At 37.2% G+C, this 27,014-nt stretch overlaps 1 protein-coding gene and 1 pseudogene across 1 annotated transcript in view; one reads left to right on the top strand and one right to left on the bottom strand.

The window, feature by feature from the left end:
* TRDN (triadin) overlaps positions 1 to 27,014 on the bottom strand; it is a 360,457-nt gene that overhangs the window by 321,877 nt on the left and 11,566 nt on the right. The gene's annotated exons all lie outside the window — the stretch shown is intronic.
* LOC113926621 lies at positions 15,931 to 19,594 on the top strand (annotated as a pseudogene).

The following is a 27,014-nucleotide window of genomic DNA, read 5'->3' as shown; positions in this document are numbered from 1 at the left end:
ACATATTGTGAGGTAGTTTAGGGATGGAAATTAATCAACAAGACCATGAAATCACTTTTTTATAGCAATGATTTTGACAGGTTCCATCAGACTTATTAAGGAAAATAATCCATCCTCACCTCATGAATGCAGGAAGTCTCATGCAAGAAGCAAAGCCATCTTAGGGTCTCTCTGATTTTATAAGTTTGAAGTTTGCGGATGGAATCTACAGAAAGTCTCCCAAATTCTGTGAATTTGGTTTCAGGTAAACAGAAGTTAGACTCTGGTTCCTAGCAAATATGATTTGAACAGGACAGACTTAAGATCAATAAACTATATTCAAGTTCCTTTGAGAAATTAATTTTCTAGCAGTTTATGTTTGGGTTGACTCATTTTCTTCCTGGGCCAAATATGCATAATTGAAATGCTTTACCTAGCCCCAGCATTCCTCCTACTAAATTGCCCCATTGTCACTGAATCACAAACTCACTGAAATAGAAAAGGCTTGAGTAATGACATGCTATTTCAATTCAGAAAAAAATACTAAACTCAGTGCTTCAAAATCATTAGCTTTTCATGATTTGTTGATTCTAATGTGTGTTCTTTACTTCCTTTTTCTTAAAGACATTTTCATGGAAATCAACTATTCCTTAAGAATTAATCATCTCCTGCTGCTTTTACCCAACATAGAGTCATAATCCCACCATTGCAGTGTCACAATAGCTTCTACTTTATTTTCATTAAGAAAGTGTGACAGTCTCCCCCCAAAACCCCAAAAAGGCACACGAGGTATTCATACTCTTTTCACATAAATGTATTCAGTATAATAATAAGGGCTTCATGTAAAACTTCTTAAAACTATACTCATAAAATAATGGGTTTCTCACATTCCCATCAGTTACATTCAGGAAATTTAAGAAAATGTAAGAACTAAGATCTAAATTTCTTTCAAGTTTACTTCTCTGGGTGAGTTTTTAGGTAATTGTTTCATGACTCAACCTGGCTTGTTTTTTGATATATTTAAATATAAATAAAACTAAACCTATGTTTTCTATTTATAAGGAAACTTCCATCCATTTGTTGGAAAAACAGTAATAATTTAATAATTTCATCTTTGTCATATGTACACGTAAATTAATAATGATATTTTAGAGTATATAACCATTCATATAGCCAATTTAATATTAATACAACCAATAATAGAGTATATAACCACTAATTTTATTGAGTACCCCAGGGGCTTTTGAAATAAAAGTTGCAAGAAAGTATCCTTATTTTTTTTAAAGATTTTATTTATTTATTTGAGAGAGAGAGAATGAGAGATAGAGAGCACGAGAGGGAAGAGGGTCAGAGGGAGAAACAGACTCCTTGCTGAGCAGGGAGCCCAATGTGGGACTCGATCCCAGGACTCCAAGATCATGACCTGAGCCGAAGGCAGTCACTTAGCCAACTGAGCCACCCAGGTGCCCTAAAGTATCCTTATTTTTTTACAACTTTAATTATGAGTAATACAAATTGACACTTTCTATAGTTACTCCAGATTTAATGCTATTGCTATAATTTGAAAACAGATCCAAAGAATTTCTAAAATTGTCAATAAAGCAAAATATTTAATAATTTTGGTGAGAAAAGACATATACTTAGAATTGAGCACCACTGTACTAGGATATTATTATATTTTGTTTAACTTGAACCCACATCATCACTAAGCCATTTGAAAAGTTTAGAACAGATCAGAATTGTATAGCCAGAGCCTTCATCTTTCTGGATTGAGTCCACATATCTCATGAAGAAAATACCCTATCACACGAAGAAAATACAGGCGAAAAATCAAGAGAGAGATAAGATTTGTTGTGTTGTTTAAAATCATTTAATCTATGGGAAAAAAACAGCTTCCTGTGCCTTTCAAAGGACTTCTAAATGAGCTTGAAGCTCCTTTATGCATTTCTGAAAAGAACATTAAGGTATCCATGCTCATATTTTAAAAATGCAAGCAATTAGGTAAACACAAATAATACTTTATACAAATCTTTCTTTTAAGGAGTTCATGGAGTTTTAGAAACAGCTGATAAAGCTGCACACATGTATAGAATGGAGCAAGTATTCTCATCCTCTTTGATATGAAAGGAAACCAAAAAAGGGGAGTTAAAGAGAACCAGTTTTCCAAAGTCTACTCATTACCGGAATTTTCAAAGAATTCGTGTTGCTTAGTCCCTAATATTTAATCTTTTGAAATGTTTGTCCAAATAGACCTAATACTGATCTTAAATTTTATGTATGGAAGATGCCACTCATTGACAACTCATAAAAAAGGCTTTATCTCTGGCCAATTACAGTTCTGAAACAAAACAATTTTAAAAAGCAAAGATAAAAACAAAATGATAACTAATTGAACTTTTCCTAACTCCTTCACACCCTCAACATTTCAGCTTCAGTTTCACAAGGCAGAAGAGCAGTCATTTTATTGAGTATTCTAGAGATAAAATTATATCCTCAGCACCTCAAAGAGTAAGAAATAAATGGAAAATTAGGACCCTGTCCTCTAAGAACCTACTTGGTATTTACTGTCAAGTGAACTCAACTTTGGTATTATGGCTGCGGACTGGGCGAGAGGAGCTACTTTCCTCAGTCAGTCCAGGGTGGATTCCAGGTGTTGGGACCATCAGTGTGACAGAGGACAGTGAAATCCCCTATCCCCTCATTTCAAATAGCTTATCTGGATAGGATTTTACTATTGAAAGACCAGTATTTCTGACATTTAGATCATTCAGAGCAGTTATTTCTCTGGAGTGAGCATTTTTATAAGCTTTATTTGACTAAGCTTATTCAAGCATTACAGCTGCATTAGATAAGTATCACCAAGCCATAGCAGATTCCATAAAATAAGCTTTATAAAATTGTGGTTGCCCAATAGCATGCTCTTTTGGAAACTACTAAGTACCCTTCCCTTGAGTAACATAGCTCTAGAGCTATGCGTTACAGGATGTTTGAAATCCAATGTCTCTTTCTACCTTAGAAGGGGAGAAAAGAAATGGAAAACAGTTCAGGAAGCTTTTTTTTTTTTAATTAAAAAATCACTTTTCCTTTTTAATTTTATAACAAAAGGGAAATGCATTAAATAGTCAAATTTGAATATTAAACCCTTTGGTTCAGCATTAGAGGAAGTTCTTCAAAAATAGCACTGACTCTTTTCCACACCTTATTTCTGATTAAATGTGTTCCTATAAAAGACTCTTCAGATACTAAAAAGAATCAGATCATAAATAAGTTTTGCTAAGGCAGTATTCAGGAGAAAATTATAATGGCTAATATTCTAGTCCCAAAACTGATCATAATTATATTGCTTTAGGCTTCTATAAAATCTCTGTTCCAAAGAAACCAAAAATCGTCACACAAACCAGACTTTCTGGAGATATATGTATATATATCTGTGATTTCATGGGAAAAGCAGTCATTTCAGAAACCACAGTAACTCATAAAAAGCATTCGGTTAATTGGCAAAGGAGATCATATAAGTGAAGTTTGTCAAAACTTAATGTGGTAAAAGGTTGATTTGTCATTTGGCAAGAAAGTTAAACAGTTCGCTAGGGCTGTCAAAACAGAGAACCACAAACTGGGTGACTTAAACAACAGAAAATTTTGCCTCACAGTTCCAGAAGCCAAAAATCTAGAATCAAGGTGTTGTTCCTTTTGAGAATGCGGAGGGAAAAATCCTCCACAACCTTCCTCTGGGCTTTAAATGGCATTCATATAGCATTCTCGCTGTATGCACGTCTATTTCAAAATTTTCCCCTTTCTATATGGACACCAATCAGATTGTCTTGGAGTCCATGCTGTTGACCTAATTTTAGCTTGATTACCTCTGTGAAGACGCTATCTCCAAATAAGGTCACATTCTGAGGTACTGGGGAGTTAGGTCCTCAACTTAAGAATGATGGGGAGAGGTGCACAGTTCAACCCATGACAAGTACTGCTACATAGTCTCTTCACTCTATTATCACCAGAAGTATCTTATGAAAGATTAAGTTAAATCTATTCTAAGGCATTACCATTAATGACTTGTGTAAAACGAAGCCTTGAATTAATCAAATTGTCATGAAAATTCGTAATTCTTTCTCAAATTCCACAGGTAACTTGAAACTGTGAAATTATTCAAGTGATGGTCTTGGTAATAAGGCTCCATTATGTTCCTTCTGTTATAGAAATGCTAAATTTTAAAAACACATGTATGTATAAATGTCTGTATTTTAAAATATCTATGTGCTCATACACACACACAAACACCACAAGTTAGTCAGGCAAATGCCATCAACATATTTTAATGAAATGATGGAATATCAAAGCCCCAAATAACTGCAATTAGGTCAGATATTTAACACAGCTACTTGTCCAAATTCTTCATTTTTTTCACTAAATTGAAATATTAGATTCTTTTAACCAAGTAAGTAATCCTGTCCTTTATGCTTTAATCTATAAACTATAATGTAAGTAAAGACAACATATTTTACTTATTGCCAAAGGATTCAACATTTATGGATGTCATGTTTTCAGAGACAATTTTATTACAGGTTTGTAGACTTTATATGATTTAATTATAATATGTCCTAAAAATAATGATTCCTAAATCAAAATATTTACAATAAAAATATTTCTCCAAAGAATACATCCTTCATTTACGCTAAGAAATGGAAAAAAAAATTGCTGTAATAATTGGGAAATGCCTAATACATGAATGTAATTAAACAGAATGAAATCTTAGCTATATTATTTGTTGATTGATCCTAAGAAAATCTACTAAGCAAAATCTGCCCTCACACATTTATAACACTGGGAACTTTTTGGGATTAATAAATAAAAGCCATAATGTGAAATGTCAAAACATGGATTTGGACGTATTTTTTAGTATTATTTAGATATATCTTTAGTGTTAAGAAAAAAAAAAGCAGCAAGTTTTTCAATTTATCACTCAGTCCTGAAGAATTCTCAGTAGTCACTCATCACACCTCTTTCTCCAACAAAAATGCCTAAAAACTGAAACAAAAAACAAACACAAACAAGCAAAAATAAGTCCATATTATGGTTTCAGCCCAGAATATGCCTCCATAGTATGGAAACAGTGTTGTTACCCTGTCTGTGAGAACCACATTTCTCTATCCATAAAATAACAACAACATTTGAACCAGTAGATTCCATAGTATGACTGAAAAGCATTGATAGCAAAATAGAAACATTTCCTGGTTTCCAGCAAATTGTTTCTCATGAAATTGATCTATAAAATCTGTCTTAATTATGTAAAGCAGAACATTTTAATAAAATCACTTATTAATTTATTCCATTGTTCATTTGTACTTTTCACAGATCTTATGAATAAAAATCTTTTCCAAAATTCATTATTCTAGTAGTGCTTTCTTCGACACAATATTTTATTATTTTTCATATGGCACTTTCTGTAGTCACATCCTCCTCAGACTCTGTGACCTAAAGCAAGCTATTAGTGAATGGGACAAAATCAATTTGCCCTGCAATGGATCGTGATGAAAGACTGAGTAGCTGCTAAGTGGACTTTTCCATAAATAGATTTGCAAATCTAAATGAGAAATTAAAAAGCATTCAAGTATTCTTTTTATCTTCTCTTAAAATGGCTTTGGTTCTTCTGAAAGGAGAGAGTAATCAGAAAAATCCTCATCCGGTTATCTTAAAAAGACATTAAGAATATGCCACAGGTCAATAGCAAAAGGTTAGGGATGGAGCAATAAACTGGGAGCTGGGGGAGGGCTGACTAGGGGACCCTGCGGGTGTCACTTCACCTGTCTGCAAGCCAGTCAGTCTCTGCAAATGTAAATCAGGGATTGGCCCCTCCCTTCAGTGACCAAAACCAGTTGACAGTGAAACCACGTGAAATTCTTCAAGGAAAATCATAGAGCTCAGGAAGTGCCATTATGGGAATGTGACCTATAGAAAGGTCCTAGGTGCATTAGACATACTTTCACACACGTGACGCAAATCAACAGACTGTATAACTGCCATCTCCACCTCTGAGGCCCTGTTAGCTCCAGTCACTCATCCCTTCCAATTATACACTTGGGCAAACCCGAAATGTCTGTGATTCCTGGTACACACTCTTCTGTGAATGTGAGCGCTCTGCAGCCTAGGTCTGAAAAAACTTCACCTGATTGTTCACCTTGCCCCTTACTACTTCTTCAGGACTCCATTTTATTGAAACACAACCACACCCATTCATTTACGTACTATCTTTTGTCTATTTTCTATGTTTTCCTGCTTTAGTACCGGAGTTGAACAGTTGCAACTGAGATCATATGGCCCACCAAATCTAAAATATTTACTATTTGGCCCTTTACAGTAAAAGCTTGCCAATTCCTGCTCTTTGAGTTAAGGAGAGTAACTGACAAAGTAGGAACTTAAAAATAGATATTTAATGGTTTTAAAATTAGGAAAAATAATTTAAGCTAGCATTTACTAAATGTTAATCAGGCATACAGGAGGTCTATATGGCACAGAGATATAAAAGTAAGGTTAAGATGGGACAGGGCTGGGTTGGAATCCCGGCTTTGCTCTTTTCTAGCTATTGGACCTTAGTGTTCACCAGTAAAACCGAGATCATTCAAATGACCTCACTGGATTATCATGAGGAACAAAGCATTTAGCACAGTGTTAGGCACAATAACTATTAACTCCTTTCCCTCTTTTGTTAACTTTCTCCAGCTTAATTTATTATTGATAATGGTCATAAAGATTCTTCCAAATAAATATGGCCCTTTTTTAGGATTTATTTATTTATTTTAGAGATTGAGAGAGAGCACGAGTGGGAGGGGCAGAGGAAGAGGGAGAAAGAATCTCAAGCAGACTCCACCTATTGAGCTTGGAGCCCCACATGGGACTTGATCTCATGACCCTGAGATCATGACCCTGAGAATATGACCTGAGCCAAAACCAATAGTCCGGTGCTTAACCGACTATGCCACCCAGGCATCCCTAAATATGGCCTTTTTAAATGTCTCTCTTAGGGGAAAATTACTTCAGCTCCATCCATTCTTTTTGCCTGTGTATGGACTTTTGAAGTACTGAGATTAAACTTCTTTTTCATGTATATGATAATTGAGGTTATATTACTGAGAATGTAAGCCCTGGAGGCTCAGAGGTTCATTTCTTTGAAGAGACTTTACATTGCAAAGTATACAACTGATGTTCAACTCACTCATAACCACCATTATAATAAAGCCAAGAAATGGAAACAATTCAGAAATGTATTTCTCCAACCAATGTGCAGAACCCATAAGGGGTAAAATCATGCATTTTCATTCATATGAAAACTTCATAGTATTTTTAATGTATTAACCACCAATTACAAAAAGCAGAGCATTGCCGTTTTTGTTCATCTCTTCTGCAGTTTGGTGCTATTCTTTATTCTAAACAGGCATTAGGTCCCAAAGGATTTTTTCATAAGGTAGTTATTTGGAACACAAATGTATTTCCCCATTTTAATTAAAGAATGTTATGAAGGTTGGTTATGGTCTCAATATGCCCATCAAAATCTTTTTAATATTATGCAGCTGAATTGTTACACAAATAAAACTATAGACATGCTCATGCTTTTTTTTTTTTTTTATGTGTTTGTATATTATCTACCTAAGAGATGGGAACAAGTCCCAGGCAGCTCAAGCCCCAGCTCTTTCAGGCAGCCTTAGATATAACCCTCCAGGGCGAGTTAATTGTCCCTCCTAGATGCTTGCAGACCACCCTCTTTGTACATTTACCTTAGACCTAACATATTATATTGCAATTACCTGTTTATTTTTCTGAGTCTCCCACTGGAACGTAAGCTCCTTGAAGCTTCTTATATTCAGTTGTATACATCTGGTGCTCAGTGCAATGGTTGGCTCTCGGTAAACATTACTGAATTGGTGTGGTGACCTGAATATAAATGCCTCGTGGTGTTTTTTATGTAGTAGATGCTCTAAACATGGGTGCGGCTTTAGAGAATGAACCCTCCTGTGCCCTTTGTGTTATCGGTCCCAGGCAGTGTTCCAAGGGCACGTTTTGCCTGTGCCCCTTCATCACCAGATTATCACAGTGTGTGAAGCCTTGTTAACATGTGAAGAAATGGTGTGCTTCTTTCCCCCAAACCCCCAGAAGGTCTACAAGTGGAACATCACTGAATCTCAGCCACTGTCTCTAGCTCTGCAGGAGAAAGGAGCTAAGAACAATGGTGTGCTCTTCTGGGAACGACTCCTGGGTTGGGTGTGTGAAGGGGACGGATTTAAGATCACACAAGAACAGACAATGGGCAGAGTGAGTCAACAGTGGAGTCAACTGGTAAAGAAACCTGAGAGTGAGGGCTAAGGAGAAAGACAGGGGGCTTCATTATGGGAAAATGAAGGAGGGGTGGGAACAAAGTTTGGGGGGGACAGGAGCAGTAGTAGCTGTTCTCAGCTTTTCGGGGTCCTAAGTCTTGTCCAAGGACAGCCACATAGGGATGGAAAATAAATACAAGTTTTGTGTTAAGAAATATTCAACAACTCTGGTTCTAAGTGGTGAAGGAAGAGGGCTGAGGAAGAAGAGATACTGCCATCATAGTCACAGGTCATTATAAGTATCTCTGGGAGGTGTTCATAAGTATAGTAACTCTCTATTGTCCCTTTTTTGCTTCCTAAATTTGAACTCTGAAGAGCAGGATTCTGCCTTAGTTCAGCACAATTGTATCTACTGAATAGCATTACATATATATTTATGGCTTTTTAAAAAGATTTTATTTATTTATTTGATAGAGAGAGACACAACAAGAGAGGGAACACAAGCAGGGGGAGTGGGAGAGGGAGAAGCAGGCTTCCGTCGGAGCAGGGAGCCCAATGTGGGGCTCGATCCCAGGACCCTGGGATCATGACCTGAGCCGAAGGCAGACGCTTAACGACCGAGCCACCCAGACGCCCCTATGGCTCTTTTTATAAGCCTTTATAAGTCTTTAAAAGACTAAAATCATTTATTATTTACATTGTACTTATCAGTTAAATAACTAAACACAAGTGAAAAGTTACAAATATGAAGAAAGCTTATTTTAATGTATGCTGCATCTATCTGATTTCTCATCCTTTCCTCACTCCCTCAGCCAACCATACTTGACAGTTTATTTGTGTTAATATGAAGGCTGGCCAAGAATGGCTATTTGAAATATAACATAGTCAAATGGGAGATGATAAATATTAAATATTTGCATACAGATTTTTAATAAAGATCTTAGTACTAAAGCTTTGCATTCTCCTGGGTGTACAATGGGGATAGAATTTATAGGTAATGAAATGTGTTGTCATTGGCAATCCTGACATCTTAGGGCCAAAACTGATCAACTCTTTATGAACAACATAATGCTTTACCTTGAAATGGGTTAAAGAAACTTATCCATCATTGATACCTTTTATTGACCCTTGCTGCATGTCTAGCCACAAGGACTTAAGAGTAAGTTTTCAGCCCTTTCTGTACCTTGAAAAGCAGATTTCCTCATGGCAAAGACTACGTTTCTTCAACACGAAATCAGAGAATATCAAATAATCAAAGAATGGTGGTCTTGGTCAAGGCCAGTTACTCCATATGCTTCTTTTGGCTTATTAGTAAATGATATTCCTTCTTCTAAGCAGTCACAACTGCTATACCAGACATGAAGACATGTTGAGTAAAAAACATGCTAGATTTGTACCGTTTCTTGCTTTCAGGCACCTTTCTGCAAGGTACAACCTATAACGTGCCGAGTCTTGATCTACCTGGACTGGGGAACTGCTGGTTGGCAGGTAACAAATAACCAATTTAAAAGTTTTTGTTTGTTTCCTTGTTGGGCTAACAACATCACACATTTGTGTATCACCTCACAATTGGTGATGCCAAATTACATAAATCATATCAACTGATCTTCCTGAAGGAGGCTGGGCAGCTAACCCCATTCTCACTTTAAAGAAGAGAAAACTGATCCTCAGAAAGATTATGTGCTAAGTACGGGAAAATAGTGGTGCCAAAACTAGATCCAAATTGTTAGTTTTAGTCAAATCAATCAGCTGGAACTAGAGCATCAAGAATGATGGCAAATACCTACTGAGGTAACTCTATGTCACACACTAGTCTGAGAGCTGGAAATATAGTCCCTACTCTTATGATGTCTATGTTCCAGGGAGAAGAAATCATATTTTAATCTGTTTTCAAGATAAGTTTGAATAATAGGAGATTTAAATTTAAGTGAGCCTATCACCTTCCCCAATGCAACCAATGCCAAGAGTTACCTTATCTCAATCTATTGCTGAATGAAAGAAAAGAAATGCACAATGCTGACAATATAGAGAAATTGAACTCTATGAAAATCATGATACTTACCATAAACTTTCCTCTCCCTGCACTTAGGGAAGTAGACTTTAGAAAGGGCATCTTTCAAATGAATACTCTCGTTATTTCCATATGCCCTATGGACTGTCAACTGCAGCCCAGGATAAAATCTCAAAATGGCCACAAAGACAAACCTTAATCATTATGCTATTCCCCCACAACAATGACTTCATACTATATCTTTAGCCAAAGGACAATGATTATATTTAAAATAAGTATGCAATTTAGATTTATAAAAATTATGCAGCAATACAAAATTGAATTTTGGCATTGGGATTTATTATTCAACCTGCATCAGTTCTTATTTAAATTTCAGATATTTAGAATTCAAATATTTGTTATTGCAGAGGCTACTATAACATAATGGATAGGTCACAGGGCTATTGAAATCCAATCATGACCATAATACTATTCATTTTGATTTTTTTTTCTGTATGGTGGTTTTTAAATATAATCAGCACAAAAGAAATTAGAAAGCCATTATAGAAAGAAGCACGCTTGTGTTTCTGTCCAAGTTTGGTTTTTCATGAACTGTAAACATAATCTAAACTAAGATCACAAATACACAATTGGAACCTGGAAATGAACAGCCTGATTTAGTTTTATCTAGATGCCATTAGGAAAAATGTAAACACTTGATTTTGTCTTTTCAACCAAACTCAATCCATATCTTATCTTTTATTGGAATTTTAGTACAATAAATGTTTAGAGTTATTTCTCTTCCTTCTAAAGTTTCTCTTTCTTTATACCTGTTTTCTTTCTATATGGAGATCTTTTATGACTTGCCAAGTCATTTTACTTTGATACTATATTTGATTTATTTTACCCTAATATTATAATAAGAGCTCAATTTACTTATCCACTTATTCATCCATTTATTCCCCCAACATTCACATACTTATTCATTCATACATTCACTCATCAAATGTTTACTGAGCACTTACTTGCTCCAGGCATTTCCTATGTTATGAGAATGAAAAAAATAGACCCAGATCAGCTCTCTATAATCTTTAAAGATTTGAGATTCTTTATAGTTTTTTCTTACTGCCACTGTCCACCTTCCATAGATCCTGAACATTTTGCTGAGATAGTAACTGGAAACTCCTTGTATATCTACTTTGCAACATTTTTTTTTTAATTTGGATCTTTTCAGAAATCTCAACCTTGAAGCATGCATTTCTAAAAATACCAGTGGGGATGAACTGAAGTTACCAATTCAAATGCTTCTAATACTACTTTTCTTAGATTCATCAATTGCAATAATGTATCCACCCCTACTGATATTGTCCTATATTTTGTTAAAGAAAATGAGACTAGAGTTAATATTGTTACCAAAAGAAGTAACATCTGAAGTAAATTGATGAGTTCTCAGAAGATTGCTGAAATAAAGTTGGCCATTGAGTGCTTATAATTTGGCCTCTTTTCATTCATCAGTAAGTGTATATTGAACATTTTCCATGACAGTCAAGTGTGGAAGGTTAAAAATTAGACAAGGTCGGGTTCTACCTGCCAGGAGTTTAGCAAGTGTTAAGACAGACAAGGGAAGAATAACCACAACATTGTTTGCTAATTGTGTGAAGACGTCATGCACAGACCACAGAGAGAATTTAGTGTGAGGAAGACACTTTAAACCAGGCAGCAGAACAGCACGTGTAAAAGCTTAGAGGATTAAAGAAGGCTGCATTTAAGAAATTGTAGGTCTAAGCATGTCCCTGAAGACAAAGGCACTTGTGGCAAAGTGGAGAAAGAAGAGATGAGAGAAGAAAAGACATCTCCAATGTCTGTAACTGTTAAAATGAGAAAGTCGGGCTTTCTAACAAATAACATGGCAACCAGAGCTGAATCTTACACAGAAGGATCTTGATCATATTTGTATTTTGGAAAGTTCATTTAAGTACCAGGGCACAGAAGTTGAGGCAGACTCAGAAACTCAATTAGAAAATCGTGCAGAAATCCAGGTTTCCGTAAAAAGAAGTGAACTCTGGGGATACCATGAAGAATAGAGACAAAAGGACGGAATTCAGAAGTATTCAGGATTTGGATGATTTGATGATTAAGCTGGGGGGGTGAAGAAGATTAATGATGTCATGATTAGAGGGTGGGGAAGGTCAATGATTTGATTATTAAAGTTCTAGCTCTAGAAAGTAGGTAGATGGTGTCATTCACCAAGACAGAATACTGAGGGAAAAAAGCAGGTTTGCTGGGGAAAATGATGCACTTAGTCACTAGAATAGCTTGATATGTACTTGAACAAAGTGATCACATCTTAGTTTTTAGCAACTTATAATCATTAATGCATATGCCAAATGTTTACATGCACACATACCACCCACATACACATATTTTACCCCATACATAAGAGGATGTGATTTATGTTAACATTGTTGACTAGATTCAGGAAGATTTAGTTGTTTACAAAATCAGTTTTTAATTTGAGCAGGATGCCATCATTGTGACTCTTGCAAACCAAGTAGCTAGATATATAGAAAGATTAGTACAAGAATTTAATGTATATATACACTTTGCAAGGCTAAACAAAACTCCTCTAAACATACTGGAAAGATATAAGCTGACATTTCGGAAAAGAGCGTGCAATGACTGACATTATACATTAGGCATATAATACTATTAATATGATTCCAAACTATTTTCTAAAAGCCTATTTAATAATAAAGAAAACAAAAAGATTCCATTCTAAAGAAATAGGTATTTATAAATTTTAACCATAGTTTAAATCAATTTTTATGTCACAATATGCTTTAAGCCTCCTATTTTATTTTTGATGGTTAATGTCATTGCATAAAACTTTCAGTTTTCACTTACAGTGGCATAGGTAGATTGGGCTTATTAGCAAGGAAAAAGCCCAGCCAAAGTTCAGTACTGGAAAATAGATCTTTTCAGAGGTCATCATCATTGGTCAATTGAAGTTTATCTGCCAAGTTTTCCATGAGTAAACAATTTGCTAAATTTATATTTTTTTATAGTGCAAGCAAATTAAAAAGGGGGACATTTAATGAAATTGTAATGATCAAAACGAAATAGTTTAGTGGAGTAGAAAAATAAATATTTTAATAATTTAAGTATAAGCTTTATATTTCAAACATAATTCAATACTACTTATATTATTTTTATTACACATCTGAAAAATCTTTTAGTTTGATTTTATAATCCATCCACATATAAACATGAACTTTACATAAATGCATATACACCTGACCAAATACAGACTTTTGTTAAATATAGTACATTTTTCTCTTTGTTTTTGCTCTCCTCCTTGCTTTGTTTATGGGTATTACTTATCATCTCACATATTTCCATATTTATATGAATATGTCCACCTTTTATAAAAGTATAGATTCTAGATTTTTCACCCTTAGTTAGGAAGTGCCTCGTCACTAGCTTTTTTGTATAGTTTTCTAGGTTTTCAGTCAAGACCTTTTTGTTTTATTTTTTATATTTACATCTTTAATTCATCTGGAATTTACTCTTGTATACAATATAAACAAAGATGGTATACAATATCAAAATCATTGATATTCTTCTAGATGTATGACCATGTCCAGGTATTATTCATTAAATAATCTATTTTATCTTAATTGAAATGTTATCTTATTATATATTGTTATATTATTATTATTTACTAATATTTTTATTTATGTAATGTAATTTTTGAAAAAAATATATTTGAATCTGTTTTTTAAAATTTTTACAAAAGAATTAATCATGCTGAGCAAAAATATGAGCATTTCTGTATTGTTGATAATAATGAAAAAAATGGAAGCAATATAAAGACCCATCATAAAAAGATTGGCTAAATAAACAATATAGTGAACTATAATACAGTAATGCAAATGTTGATGAAAACTTATATTTATTGAAAGAAAAAAGTGCTCAAGAAGTTTTTATGAAAAAAATCAAATTATAAAGCATTCCTCAAAGCATAACCTCATGTAAAATTATACTACACTATTACATCAAACATGTGAAAGAAAGTTAGAAAATCATAATTATGATAAAAGTGATGGGATTGTATATTTTTCCTCTTTATACTTATTCATATTACTTTTATCCCTAGAACATACTTGTATATTTAAAAAAGAAGAACTCTGTCTTGCCAATTTCAAAGTAACTGGTCGATGAACACCTTGAATTATTACATTAGAGGTTTTTAAAAAGTTGGTAAGACACAGATGAGGCAAAATTAGGAAATCAATCACTTTTCTTTTTATTCTCTCCCAGTTGACTTGTAAGTGGTTCTTTAAGAATTCACTTAACTATCTCCTTTAAATGGAATCCCTTCCTGAAAATGTTCCCACTTTGGTCGCTGGGCTGTGGTATGGGCCAGTATATTACCTACGTACTATCATGATATAATGTGCACAGATCATAATTGTTCTTATATAACATACATATTTCTTACTACACTACATTGAATTTTCTTTCTGTTTCCCATCCCCCCCCACTAGTCTCTATCACTACTACTTTCTCCTATATCTAGGTTAAAAAAGAGGCACTCAGTCCATGATTGATCAATGGCTGGATGCATTATAAGAAATTTTGCAAATTATTAGAACAAAATTCATAATGGAAATCCTGAAAATAACTTCTCTCATAAGTTAAAGGTGCAAAATTAATTGATTAACATTGCAAACTGAAGAATCAAGTGTCAAACAGGAACTACAAATCATTTTACCAACAGCCTTAATTTTTATTTGTCCAGTTGATTTTGCCAATGAACAGAATGATTCCTCACATGTAATAGTTATTAAGGGTGTTCAAAAATATACTAAAGTTCAACAAGTGGTAAATACCAGGTATTCAAATGTTCAATAGGAAAGAGCTGAAAATGAGTACATCAAAGAGCAACCCAGCTAAGTTGTAGTCATGTGCCATTCTCATTATGAATTCTTTCTTAACACAGCTCCCAACTTCAAACCAGGGCACCTCTGTTGCCTCACTTAGATAGCCTCGGGTGAGCTCTGAGTTCCTGGTAACTCCTCTCCCATATGCCCATATATGCATTTATTCCCTGTGATTTATTGAGTGCCTACAGGTGCCAAACACTTTGCTACATTTTGGGGATCAAAAGGTGAGCAAGTTTCTTTATAGCCTCTGCCTTCATTGGGCCAAGACTAATTAGTAACAGAGATATCTATTAAATAATTATACAAACAGACAATTGCAATTATGATAAATGTTACAAAGGAGACGTATCTGCCATGTGAAAGCCTATATTGGGGCTTTAATCATGGACTATGACAATTGAGCTGAAATCTGAGGGAGGGGTAGCAGTTGATCATCACAAGGACACCAAGTTCTTCTTCTCCTTTTATTCAGGTACTGGGACTTTCTTTTTTTTTTTTTTCCGCCTTTTGTCTTTTTTCTTTTTTTTTTAATTTTTTATTGTTATGTTAATCACCATATATTACATAATTTGTTTTGGTGTACTGTTCCATGATTCATTATTTGTTCATAACACCCAGTGCTCCATGCAGAACGTGCCCTCCTCAATATCCTTCACCAGGCTGGGACTTTCTGGGAACAAGTTTAAATGAGTCTGGTCCCTAAGGCTTTTCATAGCATATGACAAAAGGAAAAACTGTACTAAGAGTCCCAAGCATCTAAGTGGGACCCCTGGAGTTTGAATACATGTAGGAGATCAGATCTGACCTTGAAAATGTGTTGAAATAAAAATGTGATGAAACGAGGGCGAGAAGATGGCGACTTCGAACAATCCGCGGAAATTCAGCGAGAAGATCGCCCTGCACAACCAGAAGCAGGCAGAGGAGACAGCGGCCTTCGAGGAGGTCATGAAGGACTTGAGCCTGACGCGGGCCGCGCGACTCCAGCTCCAGAAGTCTCAGTACCTGCAGCTGGGCCCAAGCCGTGGCCAGTACTAAGGTGGGTCCCTGCCCAACGTGAACCAGATCGGGAGTGGCACCGTGGATCTGCCCTTCCAGACACCCTTCCAGTCCTCGGGCCTGGACACCAGCCGAACCACCCGGCACCACCGGCTGGTGGACAGAGTATACCGAGAGCGTGGCCGGCTGGGCTCCCCACATCGCCGGCCCTTGTCAGTGGACAAACACGGACGGCAGGCGGACAGCTGCCTGTACGGTACCGTGTACCTCTCGCCGCCCGCGGACACCAGCTAGAGAAGGACCAATTCTGACTCTGCCCTGCACCAGGGCACAATGACACCCACCCAACCAGAGCCCTTTACAGGCGGGTCCCAGGACGCACACCAGAAAAGAGTCTTACTATTAACAGTTCCAGGAATGGAGGAAACCACATCGGAGACAGATAAGAATCTTTCTAAGCAAGCATGGGACACCAAGAAGATGGGGTCCAGGCCCAAGTCCTGCGAGGTTCCTGGGATCAACATCTTTCCATCGTCTGACCAGGAAAACACTACAGCCCTGGTCCATGCCACCCACAACACAGGGGGCTCCCTGCCTCACCTGACCAACATACGCTTCCCCTCCCCCTTCCCGACCCCACTGGACCCTGAGGAGCCCACCTTCCCCGCGCTCAGCAGCTCCAGCAGCACCGGCAACCTCGCAGCCAACCTGACTCACCTGGGCATCGGCGGCACCAGCCAGGGGATGAGCACGCCAGGCTCCTCACCACAGCACCGCCCGGCTGGTGTCAGCCCGTTGTCCCTGAGCACGGAGACAAGGAGGCAGCAGGCCCAGCAGGTGTCAACCCACCCTCTCCCAGCTGTCACCCATCACTCAGGCTGTGGCCATGGATGCCCTGTCTCTGGAGCAGCAGCTGCTCTACGCCTTCTTCACCCAGGCGGGCTCCCAGCAGCCTCCGCCGCCGCAGCCCCAGCCCCCTCCTTGCCGCCGCCCGCGTCCCAGCAACAGCCGCCCCCGCCACCCCCGCAGTCCCCCCAGAGAACCCGGGCCAGCCGCCAATGGGGATCGACATTACCTCGCTGGAGCAGTTCAACATGATGTAGAATGCCATCAGCTCCAGCAGCCTGTACAGCCCGGGCTCGACGCTCAACTACTCACAGGCGGCCATGATGGGCCTCACGGGCAGCCACGGGAGCCTGCCAGACACCCAGCAGCTTGGCTACCCCAGCCACAGCGGCATCCCCAACATCATCCTCACAGTGACGGGAGAGTCCCCTCCCAGCCTGTCTAAAGAACTGACCAGCACACTGGCCGGGGTCGGTGACGTCAGCTTCGACTCCGACAACCAGTTCCCCCTGGACGAACTCAAGATTGACCCCCTGACCCTGGACCGACTGCACATGCTCAACGACCCCGACATGGTCCTGGCCGACCCGGCCACCGAGGACACCTTCCGGACGGACCGTCTGTGAGCTGCACACCCGGCACATCGCCGCCCAGCCCCCGGCTCCATCACCCCGCCGGTCAGTGGTCCCGACGGTGTCTCCCTGAGCCCAGGGACGGCCGCGCTCCGTCCTTCGCAAACGGCCGAGCTTGTGATTCTGAGCTTGCAATGCCGCCAAGCGCCCTCTGCCCACCCGCCCGCCCCCCCCCCCCAGCTGTCCACCTCCCTCGGGAGGCCGCGTGTCACCCCCGCGGACCTCCCTGCGCGTGCTCTCTCGCCCCCACCCTGGGCCATGAGCCGTCCCCCTGTAAGATGCGGAAAGCTTTGGGCAGGGCCACCGGCCTGGAGGGGGCGCTGTGGTCCACAGCGGCGGTGGGCTGAGGTGCATTTTCCGACTGTTGTCCAGCTCTCACGGCCTTCCTTCGCTCCTGTTCCCCCCGCACCCGCCCGGCCACCCCCCAACCTGAGGTTAGGTAGCGAGCCAGCCTCCCCCCCTCCCCGCCCCGCCCAAAGGGAGAAGGTGCCAGAGAGAGGGGCAGACACAAAGTGAGATAAACACTATTTTGACTGCTGTCTTAAAAAAAAAAAAATGTGATGAAACGATGCGTGAAAGATTTTCTGTGGTCTCCAGAAAAAGTAGAGCAGGAGAACATTTTTCCTGGTTAATTCATCCCTATCCAATGGTACAGAAATGTCCCATTCTCACAATTAAGTCACTATAGAAGCTGATTTTTAGTGAGATGAGTCCTGATATGATTATTATCTCCTATTTCCAGAGTGAACCACCCCTTGGGACCGTGAAAATTCCTTTGCTCTATTTCTAGCTAAAGTTTCTTTTAATTAAATTATTCAAGCATTTAAATGCTGGAAGAGACTGAAATGAACCGAGTCGAAATATATTGGTCCCTGGAAGAACAAAATCTTTTATAAATAAATAAAGATACATTTCATGTTTTAACCCACACTCACAGGATTTAAGTCTTTAGACTAAGCCTGATTAGTAGATAGGTTTCTGACCTATTCAGCTGAGATCAGATCCTGCACTAGAGAGGGCTGTGGCAGACAGATTCTAAGATGGCCTCTCTAATATCCACCACCTGGCATTTATGCCTTGCATAACCTCCTCCTCTTGAGTGTGAACGTGTCCTGAGACTAGCTTCTAATCAGTAAGATGCAGCAAAGGGATGCATATATAATTACCTTACATAAGATCATAACATCTGACTTGCCTCCGAGACTCTCCTGCTGGTGGTCATGTTGGGAAGCACCATAGCAAGAAATTAGAGACAACCTTTAGGAATTGACAGCAAACTCCGGTCAACAGGGTCTTCTAGGGACCAACAAGAAACTGAGGCCAGTTCTACTGTCACAAGGAATTGAATTCTGTCAACAACAACTGGAGCTTGGAAGAAGAATTTTTCCCCATTTACCCCTTAAATGAGACCTCACCCCAATTGACACGACTTTGTTATTGCATGTTTTAGAGACCTTGAAGTGGAAAATCCAAGTCAGTCATGCCGGACTCCTGACACACAGAGACTGTGAGATACTACCTGTTATTTTAAGCTACTTATTGTGTGGTAATATTGTTACACAGTAACAGAAAAGTTATGTAAAGCTAATCTGAATTAACCCTGGAAAGACCCTCCTTACCCTAGTCATTTGTACAAGTTCTTAGAGCTGGAAGAAAGAATTAAATTATTTAGGACTTTCATAATTTGTGTAAAGTACTAAAATGAAATTAGTATGTGAAAGAAAATTGAAAAGTAAAAGGTCAATGTTTTTAATAATAAGATTTTACTGTAAATTTTAAATCTGAAAAATGCAAATGCCAATAATTTGAGAATAACCAAGAGCACCAGACTGGGTAGAATAGTTATACTTTATTCATAAGACATGGGGGGAGCAAGGGAAGAACAATGAGACAATTGCCCCTGCTGTATACTCTGTAAGTTAGAACATTACAATCTTTATTACATGAGAAAACAAAAATAAAATAATTTTATGTGTTATTGATCATATGTACGTCTGATTCATACACGCATCTACGCAGATGTATGATTCCTCGGATCTCCCACATCTTGTATTTGATCAATATAAGAGAGAAGAAATAGGTTAATATTTGTGTTGTCCTGGTATGTATCAGGTAGTGTCCGGCACTTTCATATGCACACCCTGTGACCTGTCATTATAAATTTTCTATTGTAGATAACGAAACTGCTTTTCAGAAAAGTAACGTAAGTCACATGGTGAGTGTAGGGGAGGGCAGGAGTTTAAATCTATTAGTGTCTGATCTCACGTAGTTTTTTAACGGAACATTCCCAATACACAAAGCTGAGAGTTAGGCAGTAAGCATGAGCCCAGAATCAAGGCTGGCATGCCTTCTAATTGGTTTGGTGGGTTTTGTTTTGTTTTTTTGTTTTTTTGTTTTTTTGATCAGACAGTGCCATTGCTTTACCTGTTAATAAAAGTTTGAAATATCACATTTACCTATGCTCAAAATACACTACCATTTGAAATTAGCAGGTTAGAAATTAGTATGATTAATATGATTAATTTCTGATTAAAGGCTAAAAAATTAATGTACAGCCTATGGAGAAGCATTTTCTTTTCCTTCTTGGCTCTTTCAACTTGTTAAGTCAAGAGCTGCGAAACCTAAGATCAGTGTTCTACAAGACAAAGGGTCACTATAAAGACAATGGTGACCTGCTATTTTCAAGCTTGAAAATAAAAGAGGAAATTGTGTTAAATCTTAACAGGAGAGATTTAGGAGAGGACATCTTGACATAAGTATTTTTAGACACAAATAGCTTTCTAAAGAAAATGTTGAGTACCCTTACATGGAAATATTTAACCATGAGAAAGATATTCATTTTCTTTGACATTTCTTACAGTGAAAGTATATTTCTGCTCAGGGACAGGAGAAAGACTAGAAGTAGTTTCCAGGCACATAATTTTATAACATGAATAACTCTTGCATTTTAACATGAAATTGTTTGAAATGACCTTGAAACCTGTTCCAACTCTATTTTCTTACAATTCCACTTCCTTTATTATCATATTTCTTTCTCATCATAAAAATAAAATCAATAACTGAACACAGCATAAAAGTAAAATTAGACGCCCTGAGTATCAAGGGAAAGTGGTACATTTAGTGAATAATGACCAAAATTAGTGTGAAAGGCAACTGCATCCTCCTTCACTTACAAAGGTATTGGAAAATTCCATACACTGACCAAATCTAAGACTCATATGGTGTGCCAGCATGTGTGCTAGAAAAGTGTGATTTTTAAGTGGTCAACTAATGCCAGAGTTTTCATGAGCTAAATCCCAACCTACATTTACAGTAGGAAACATTTCTAGTTCCAGTTGAAATAAACTTAGAGATTTTCCAGCAGTTGTTTGAATAAATGTATTTAAAAATATATTTGCAAGTTTTTATGCTTCCTAATTACTATAAGGAATGCAAAATTCATCATCTTAAGGAGAGAACATAACCCCTTTTAGCACTAATCAATCAATGTCATCAACATTATTAATCAACTATTTTATTCTGCTTAATAACTTCATTTACTCAGTTTAGATGCTTTTTCGCACTTATAAATGATCAGTTATCATTAATTTGTATTTATGAAATACAAATACAAACCAAAAAAACTGGTTTTCCAACTCTTTTATGTTAAGCATTGAGATAGCTTGAAGTCTGTTATGGAGACACATGTGTCCAATCACTTTGAAAGTGTCAAGTCTAATATCAGATACCCAGTGAAGTTCAATAAATACAAATTAATGATAACTGATCATTTTTAAGTGTGAAAAAGCATCTAAAGATCATACAATTTGTATCCATTTTAAAATCCAAGTCTTTATAAACAATCACAGAAATATCATTAAAGGGTGAAAAATTCTTTTTAGGATTTTACAGGATCGAGAGTATTTGCCACTATATAGATGTGATGAATTGGAGTCTGATGGCACACAATTAACCCAACATCATGAACACTTTTTCCTAAAAGGACTCAAACACACTGTTTAAAGAGTCAAATAAAATGCAAATAATAATAAATTATTCTTTCTTTTGTCTTCTTTCCCAGGTTATCCATTGGCTTATTTATTTCAGTTGAAAAATTAGAGTCTAAAACCAAAAGCAGAATTTTTCTCTAAGCAGTCCTTAAATACCACAGTATATTCTTAAAGTGTGGTCCATGGACCAGCAGCATTCTCAGCACCGAAGAGCTGGTTAGAAATGCAGATTCTCAGACCCCACCCCAAACCTACTGAACCAGAACCTGCCTTTTAACAAAATTCCCAACTGATTCATATGCACATCAGTTTGGAAAGGATTGGTCTAAGTATGTATACCTCACTTCCTACCTCGAACTCTCCACCATTCATAGAACATAAGTATTACCATAGGGCAATATTTAGTTATGTTTTTTAATAACCTCAGATTGATCCTTTCAATATTAATTCAAAGATATATGATGTATAAATTTAGAAAAACAAAACACATTTGCACAATTATTTGAGAATAAAAATGTCATTCCTAGCTGTTGACCTTAAGCTATTATATTTAAAATAAATGTTTTAAAAATTATTTTAATTATATTTATCAAAAAATTTCTCTACAACAATATTATACCTTTATGTGATATGCTGACCAAATAATTTCTTTTAGTGCTTCATGACAGGGTCTCAAATGTTGTAGGAACTCAATATTTATTAAAATAAAAACTTTACATTCATATCTTATTCTATGCATCACAAATCAAATTTATGTGCCTGTCATATTTGCTTGTATGCATTTATACTAAATAAATGCTATACAAATGTTACATATTTATGATTTTTTTACCACTTACAATTTTGCTCTGTTATCGTATTATTTCCTTTCTGAAAATTTTCCTTTCATATTCATCAACAAATGTATATCTACCTGCACTTTGCCATGTAGTGGAAACTAATGTTTTCAGGCAGAACTAAGGCAACTTTGTTTTCCTGCAAATCTAATTTTATGTTTACTTAATTCCAAGTTTCTCTTTTCTAACTTTCATTACTTCAACAATTTTAATTAATCTCATTTGTCATACCTTCCTATATTCTACACTCTCACCACTTTTGTTCTTGAATTGGCCTTATTGGGAAGATGTTTAAGCATGAAGTTTGTGTCAGTACTTTAAAATCTGCAGGAATTTCATGCAAGGATACTTTAGAAGTTCTAAATGAGAGAAAGAATATCTCAGAATCTGAATTTAAAAGCGAGACATATTTATTTTGTTTGAACAGCAAGCAAAGTGATCACACATTTTTCACCCACCTCAAACAGATCATGTTTAGCTGACATGACTGTGGGTTTCCATGAAATTAATCTCTGACCTGATTTTTTTTTAATGATGCAGTGTCAGTTTTCTATTAATAGGCTCTTATCTAGAGGCAAATGTGCATAGCTTCCTGGTGTGTGCAAACCTAGGAAGGTGAAGGATACCCATTCCAAAGAAGGACAAGATGTCCTGGGCTAAGAACTAAGGGAGCCTTTTAAAGAAGTTCCCTTTGTAATCATCTAGACAGTGTGGACAATATGTATTGTATATTGTGTGTAGCTGACTAGATAAATATGCAAATGTTATTGATCATAGAACAAGTCACAATTTGTGTTTCATAAATGCTCACAGTATTGAATGTAATGAGAATCATTGTAGAGATTTTTTTTAAGATTTTATTTATTTCTGCAAGAGAGAGAGTGAGCACAAGCGGGGGGAGGGCAGAGGGGGAAGCAGACTCCCCACTGAGAAGGGGACCCTGGGATCGTGACCCGAGCCTAAGGCGGATGCTTAACTGATTGAGCCACCCAGACACCCCATTGTAGAGATATTAAGAAGGAATAAATATTGCACAAACTACAACCCTCTTTCCTAAGATTTGCAATTATCCATTGGTGACAAATAAAAACCAAAACAAAGTGTCTAACTTTGCTGATTATTAAGGGGAAAATGTTACTTACTAGAAAACTCAGTTTATTGGAAGGAAAGTCAGCATACATTTCTGCAAAAAGAATAACCTAGTTAATTATTAATCTATTATTAATTGTCCCAATAATGAGCTCTGTGACCTTGAAAACAGGGCTCCTTTTTAGCCTCAGGTCTCTCATATAAAAGGGAGACTTATTTATTTTACTTAAAAAGTGATTTATATAAAAATATTTTGGGAAAAATAAATTTGTAATTCTTCTATGTCAATTTTATATGTACCCTCTGAAAATGTGTCTCTTAGTGTAAAAGAAAGATTTACAGTAATCAGAGAACAGTATATTTGTTTTCTACTGCTGACATAACAAATGAACAAAAACTCAGTAGCTCAAGGGGAAGAATGAAGGGGAGTAAGTCAGAGGGGGAGATGAACCATGAGAGACGATGGACTCTGAAAAACAAACTGAGGGTTCTAGAGGGGAGGAGGGTAGGGGGATGGGTTAGCCTGGTGATGGGTATTAAAGAGGGCACATTATGCATGGAGCACTGGGTGTTATGCACAAACAATGAATCATGAAACACTACATCAAAAACTAATGATGTAATATATGGTGATTAACATAACAATAAAAAATTAAAAAAAAACCTCAGGAGCTCGAAATAACACAAATTTATTTTCTTACAGTTCTGTGACTCAGAAGTCCAACATGGGTCTCAAAGGGCTAAAATCAATGTGTCTGCAAGGCTACATTCCTTTCTGGGGGCTGCAGAGAAGAATCAGTCTCCTTACCCTTTCCAGTTTCTACAGGCTACGGTGTTCCTTGGCTCACAGCCTCTTCCCGCACCCTTAAAGCCACTAGTGGCCAGTAAGTCCTGACATCACATCTCCCTCTAACCACCACCAAGAACATTCTCCACTTTTAAGGACTCATGTGGTTAGATTAGGCCCACCCAGAGAATCGAGGATAATCTCTCCATCTCTAGGTACTTGATTTAATCACACCTGCAAACTCCCTTTTGCCTTGTAAGATAACATATTCACAGAATCTGAGGGTTGAGGCATGGATATCCTAGAGGGTCGTTTTTCTATATGCCATAACTAATATTCTATCTACTCTTTACCAATACACATTATGTGAGCACTTCTCTGTGCAAAGTGTTGCTTAAACCTGCTCAGTAGAGCAAAGTATTGTGTGGGGATCCCACACATTGAAATTCCCTGGCCCACAACCAGGACACTTTTTAAGCACACTAACTAAAAAAAATTCTCATTCACATTTGCAAAATCTCCAAGTGGGGTGTAATTGAGATTTTGCTTCAGTGAGTCTTTTGACAGCAAGAATTTCTTCTTCCTCTCCCTCTTCTTCTTTTCCTTCTCCTCCTTCTTTCTTCTGTTTCTCTGTTCTTTCCTTCTCCTCCTCCCCCTCCCACTCCTCCTCCTCCTCCTTCTACTTTTTCTTCTTTTTTTTCAATAAGCATCTCTCCAGTGACTAGAATACTTTTATAATAGTCAACATTCCTTAAAAATTTTTGAAAATAAAGTATTGAATATGTGGATAAATGACTGATAAAGTTGTAGAGGTATAACAATTTTTCAATTGGCTAACATCATACTGAATATGTCTGAAGCAGTGGTACACTGAACGAGTTAACCATTAGTCACTGGGTTGTATAGTGTTATAGATTTACTTTAGTAATCATGTGGAAGATGGATTAGAGGTAGGGGATTACATGGATTCTTATGTAACACTGTAACAGTTAGTGTAACAGTTATGTGTTGCTGCATAACAAAACAACCCAAAATTTAGCAGCCTGAAACAACAATAATCACTTATTTTGCTCAGAAATATGTGATTAGATTAGAGTTCAGCAGGCATGGCTTGTCTTTGCTCCACAAGTATCACCTAGGGTGACTCATCTGGGGACGGCAGTATCCATTTTCAAGATGGCTTACTCACATGTCTGAAAAGTTGGTGCTGGCTGTTGACTGGGAGCTCAGCTGAGTTTATCAGCCAAGGACCTTGTTTCCTCTCCTTATGGGCCTCACTACAGGGTGATTCAAATTTTTTACAGCATGGTTTCAAAAGTGAATATCCCAAGACAGCAAGACAGACATGCCTGGCATTTTTATGATCTATCTTTGAAAATCATATAGTATCATTTTCATTGTATTTTATCTGTTGAGGTAATCATCACATGGGTTTCTCTGGATTCAAGAGAAGGGAAAATAGACTCCACTTCTCAGTGGAAAAAGAGTCAAGTTCACATTGTAAGAAGAGCACATGAGATGGGAAATATTGCTATTGCCTCTGGTGAAAAATATGGTGTGTCACATACAGGGATCCAAATATGAAATGATAGGAGCTAAATTAAAGCAGGAACAGTGGGAATAAAGAGGAAAATATGGAATTAAGCAATGAGGAATCCAAAATTTAGAGACTGAGCAAATGGGAAAAAGATAAGACTCCATAGGTTCAGAGGAATAGTTGAATGGAAAAAAGTTAATGAGTTTCAGTATGCTCATGCTGAACTCCTGGCCTCCATACACTTTCTTTCAATAATATCTGTTGAACAATCTCTTTTTTATATCAGGTTATGCTGGGTCTAAATGTCTACGTTTGAGTTGCTACCTATACAGTTTCAGATAAGGGTCATTATACATTGAGGATTACTTCTTTATCTCTGAGAAGTCCTTACTATTCTATTCCTTCCTTCCTGTTCTCCCAAATACCCATTTTATATATCTTGTGGGGATACATCAATTTCTTCTGAAAAACAAGCTAGGGCATTTCTGGTAGATAGCCCTGAGGTCACACTTTCTCCATGTTTTTTTACTAGATCTCAATGATAATATATATATATATTACCCTCTGAGTGAGCAAGGCATCTTCTTCATGCTGAATTCACCTTTTGAACACAGAGCATAGTGCTATGAAATAAATATACATTGATGATAGAACCATAGAATATCAAAGCTAAAAATAAGAAAAATGATCATAGCTGTATTGTTCATAAAAGCCCTTCAATTTTAAAACATTCAAATGGATAAATAAGTTATGACATTCATACAGTGGAAACTGTGCAGCAAGAAGAGCATGAACTACAACTACATACAACAAAGCAGGTGAGTGTTACAGAGTGTTGAATTAATGCAGCAAGACACAGAATAATGCATGCTGTGCGGTTCCATTTATGTAAAGAACAAACTTGGCCAAACTAAACTATATTGTTTATAGATGTGGAGGTCATAAAGCTATAAAACAAAGTAAGAAAACTGTTATAAAAAGAAGTCAGAATAGTTGTTCCCTGTGGAGAAAGGGTTGGAGAAAAAGGAATCTTGATTGGAAAGCAAAACCAAAATGAGAGTCACTGGGTGGGCGG

Source organism: Zalophus californianus, chromosome 7 (assembly GCF_009762305.2).
Source record: "Zalophus californianus isolate mZalCal1 chromosome 7, mZalCal1.pri.v2, whole genome shotgun sequence".
Taxonomy (NCBI): domain Eukaryota; kingdom Metazoa; phylum Chordata; class Mammalia; order Carnivora; family Otariidae; genus Zalophus; species Zalophus californianus.
This window is presented reverse-complemented; position numbering and strand designations above follow the sequence as displayed.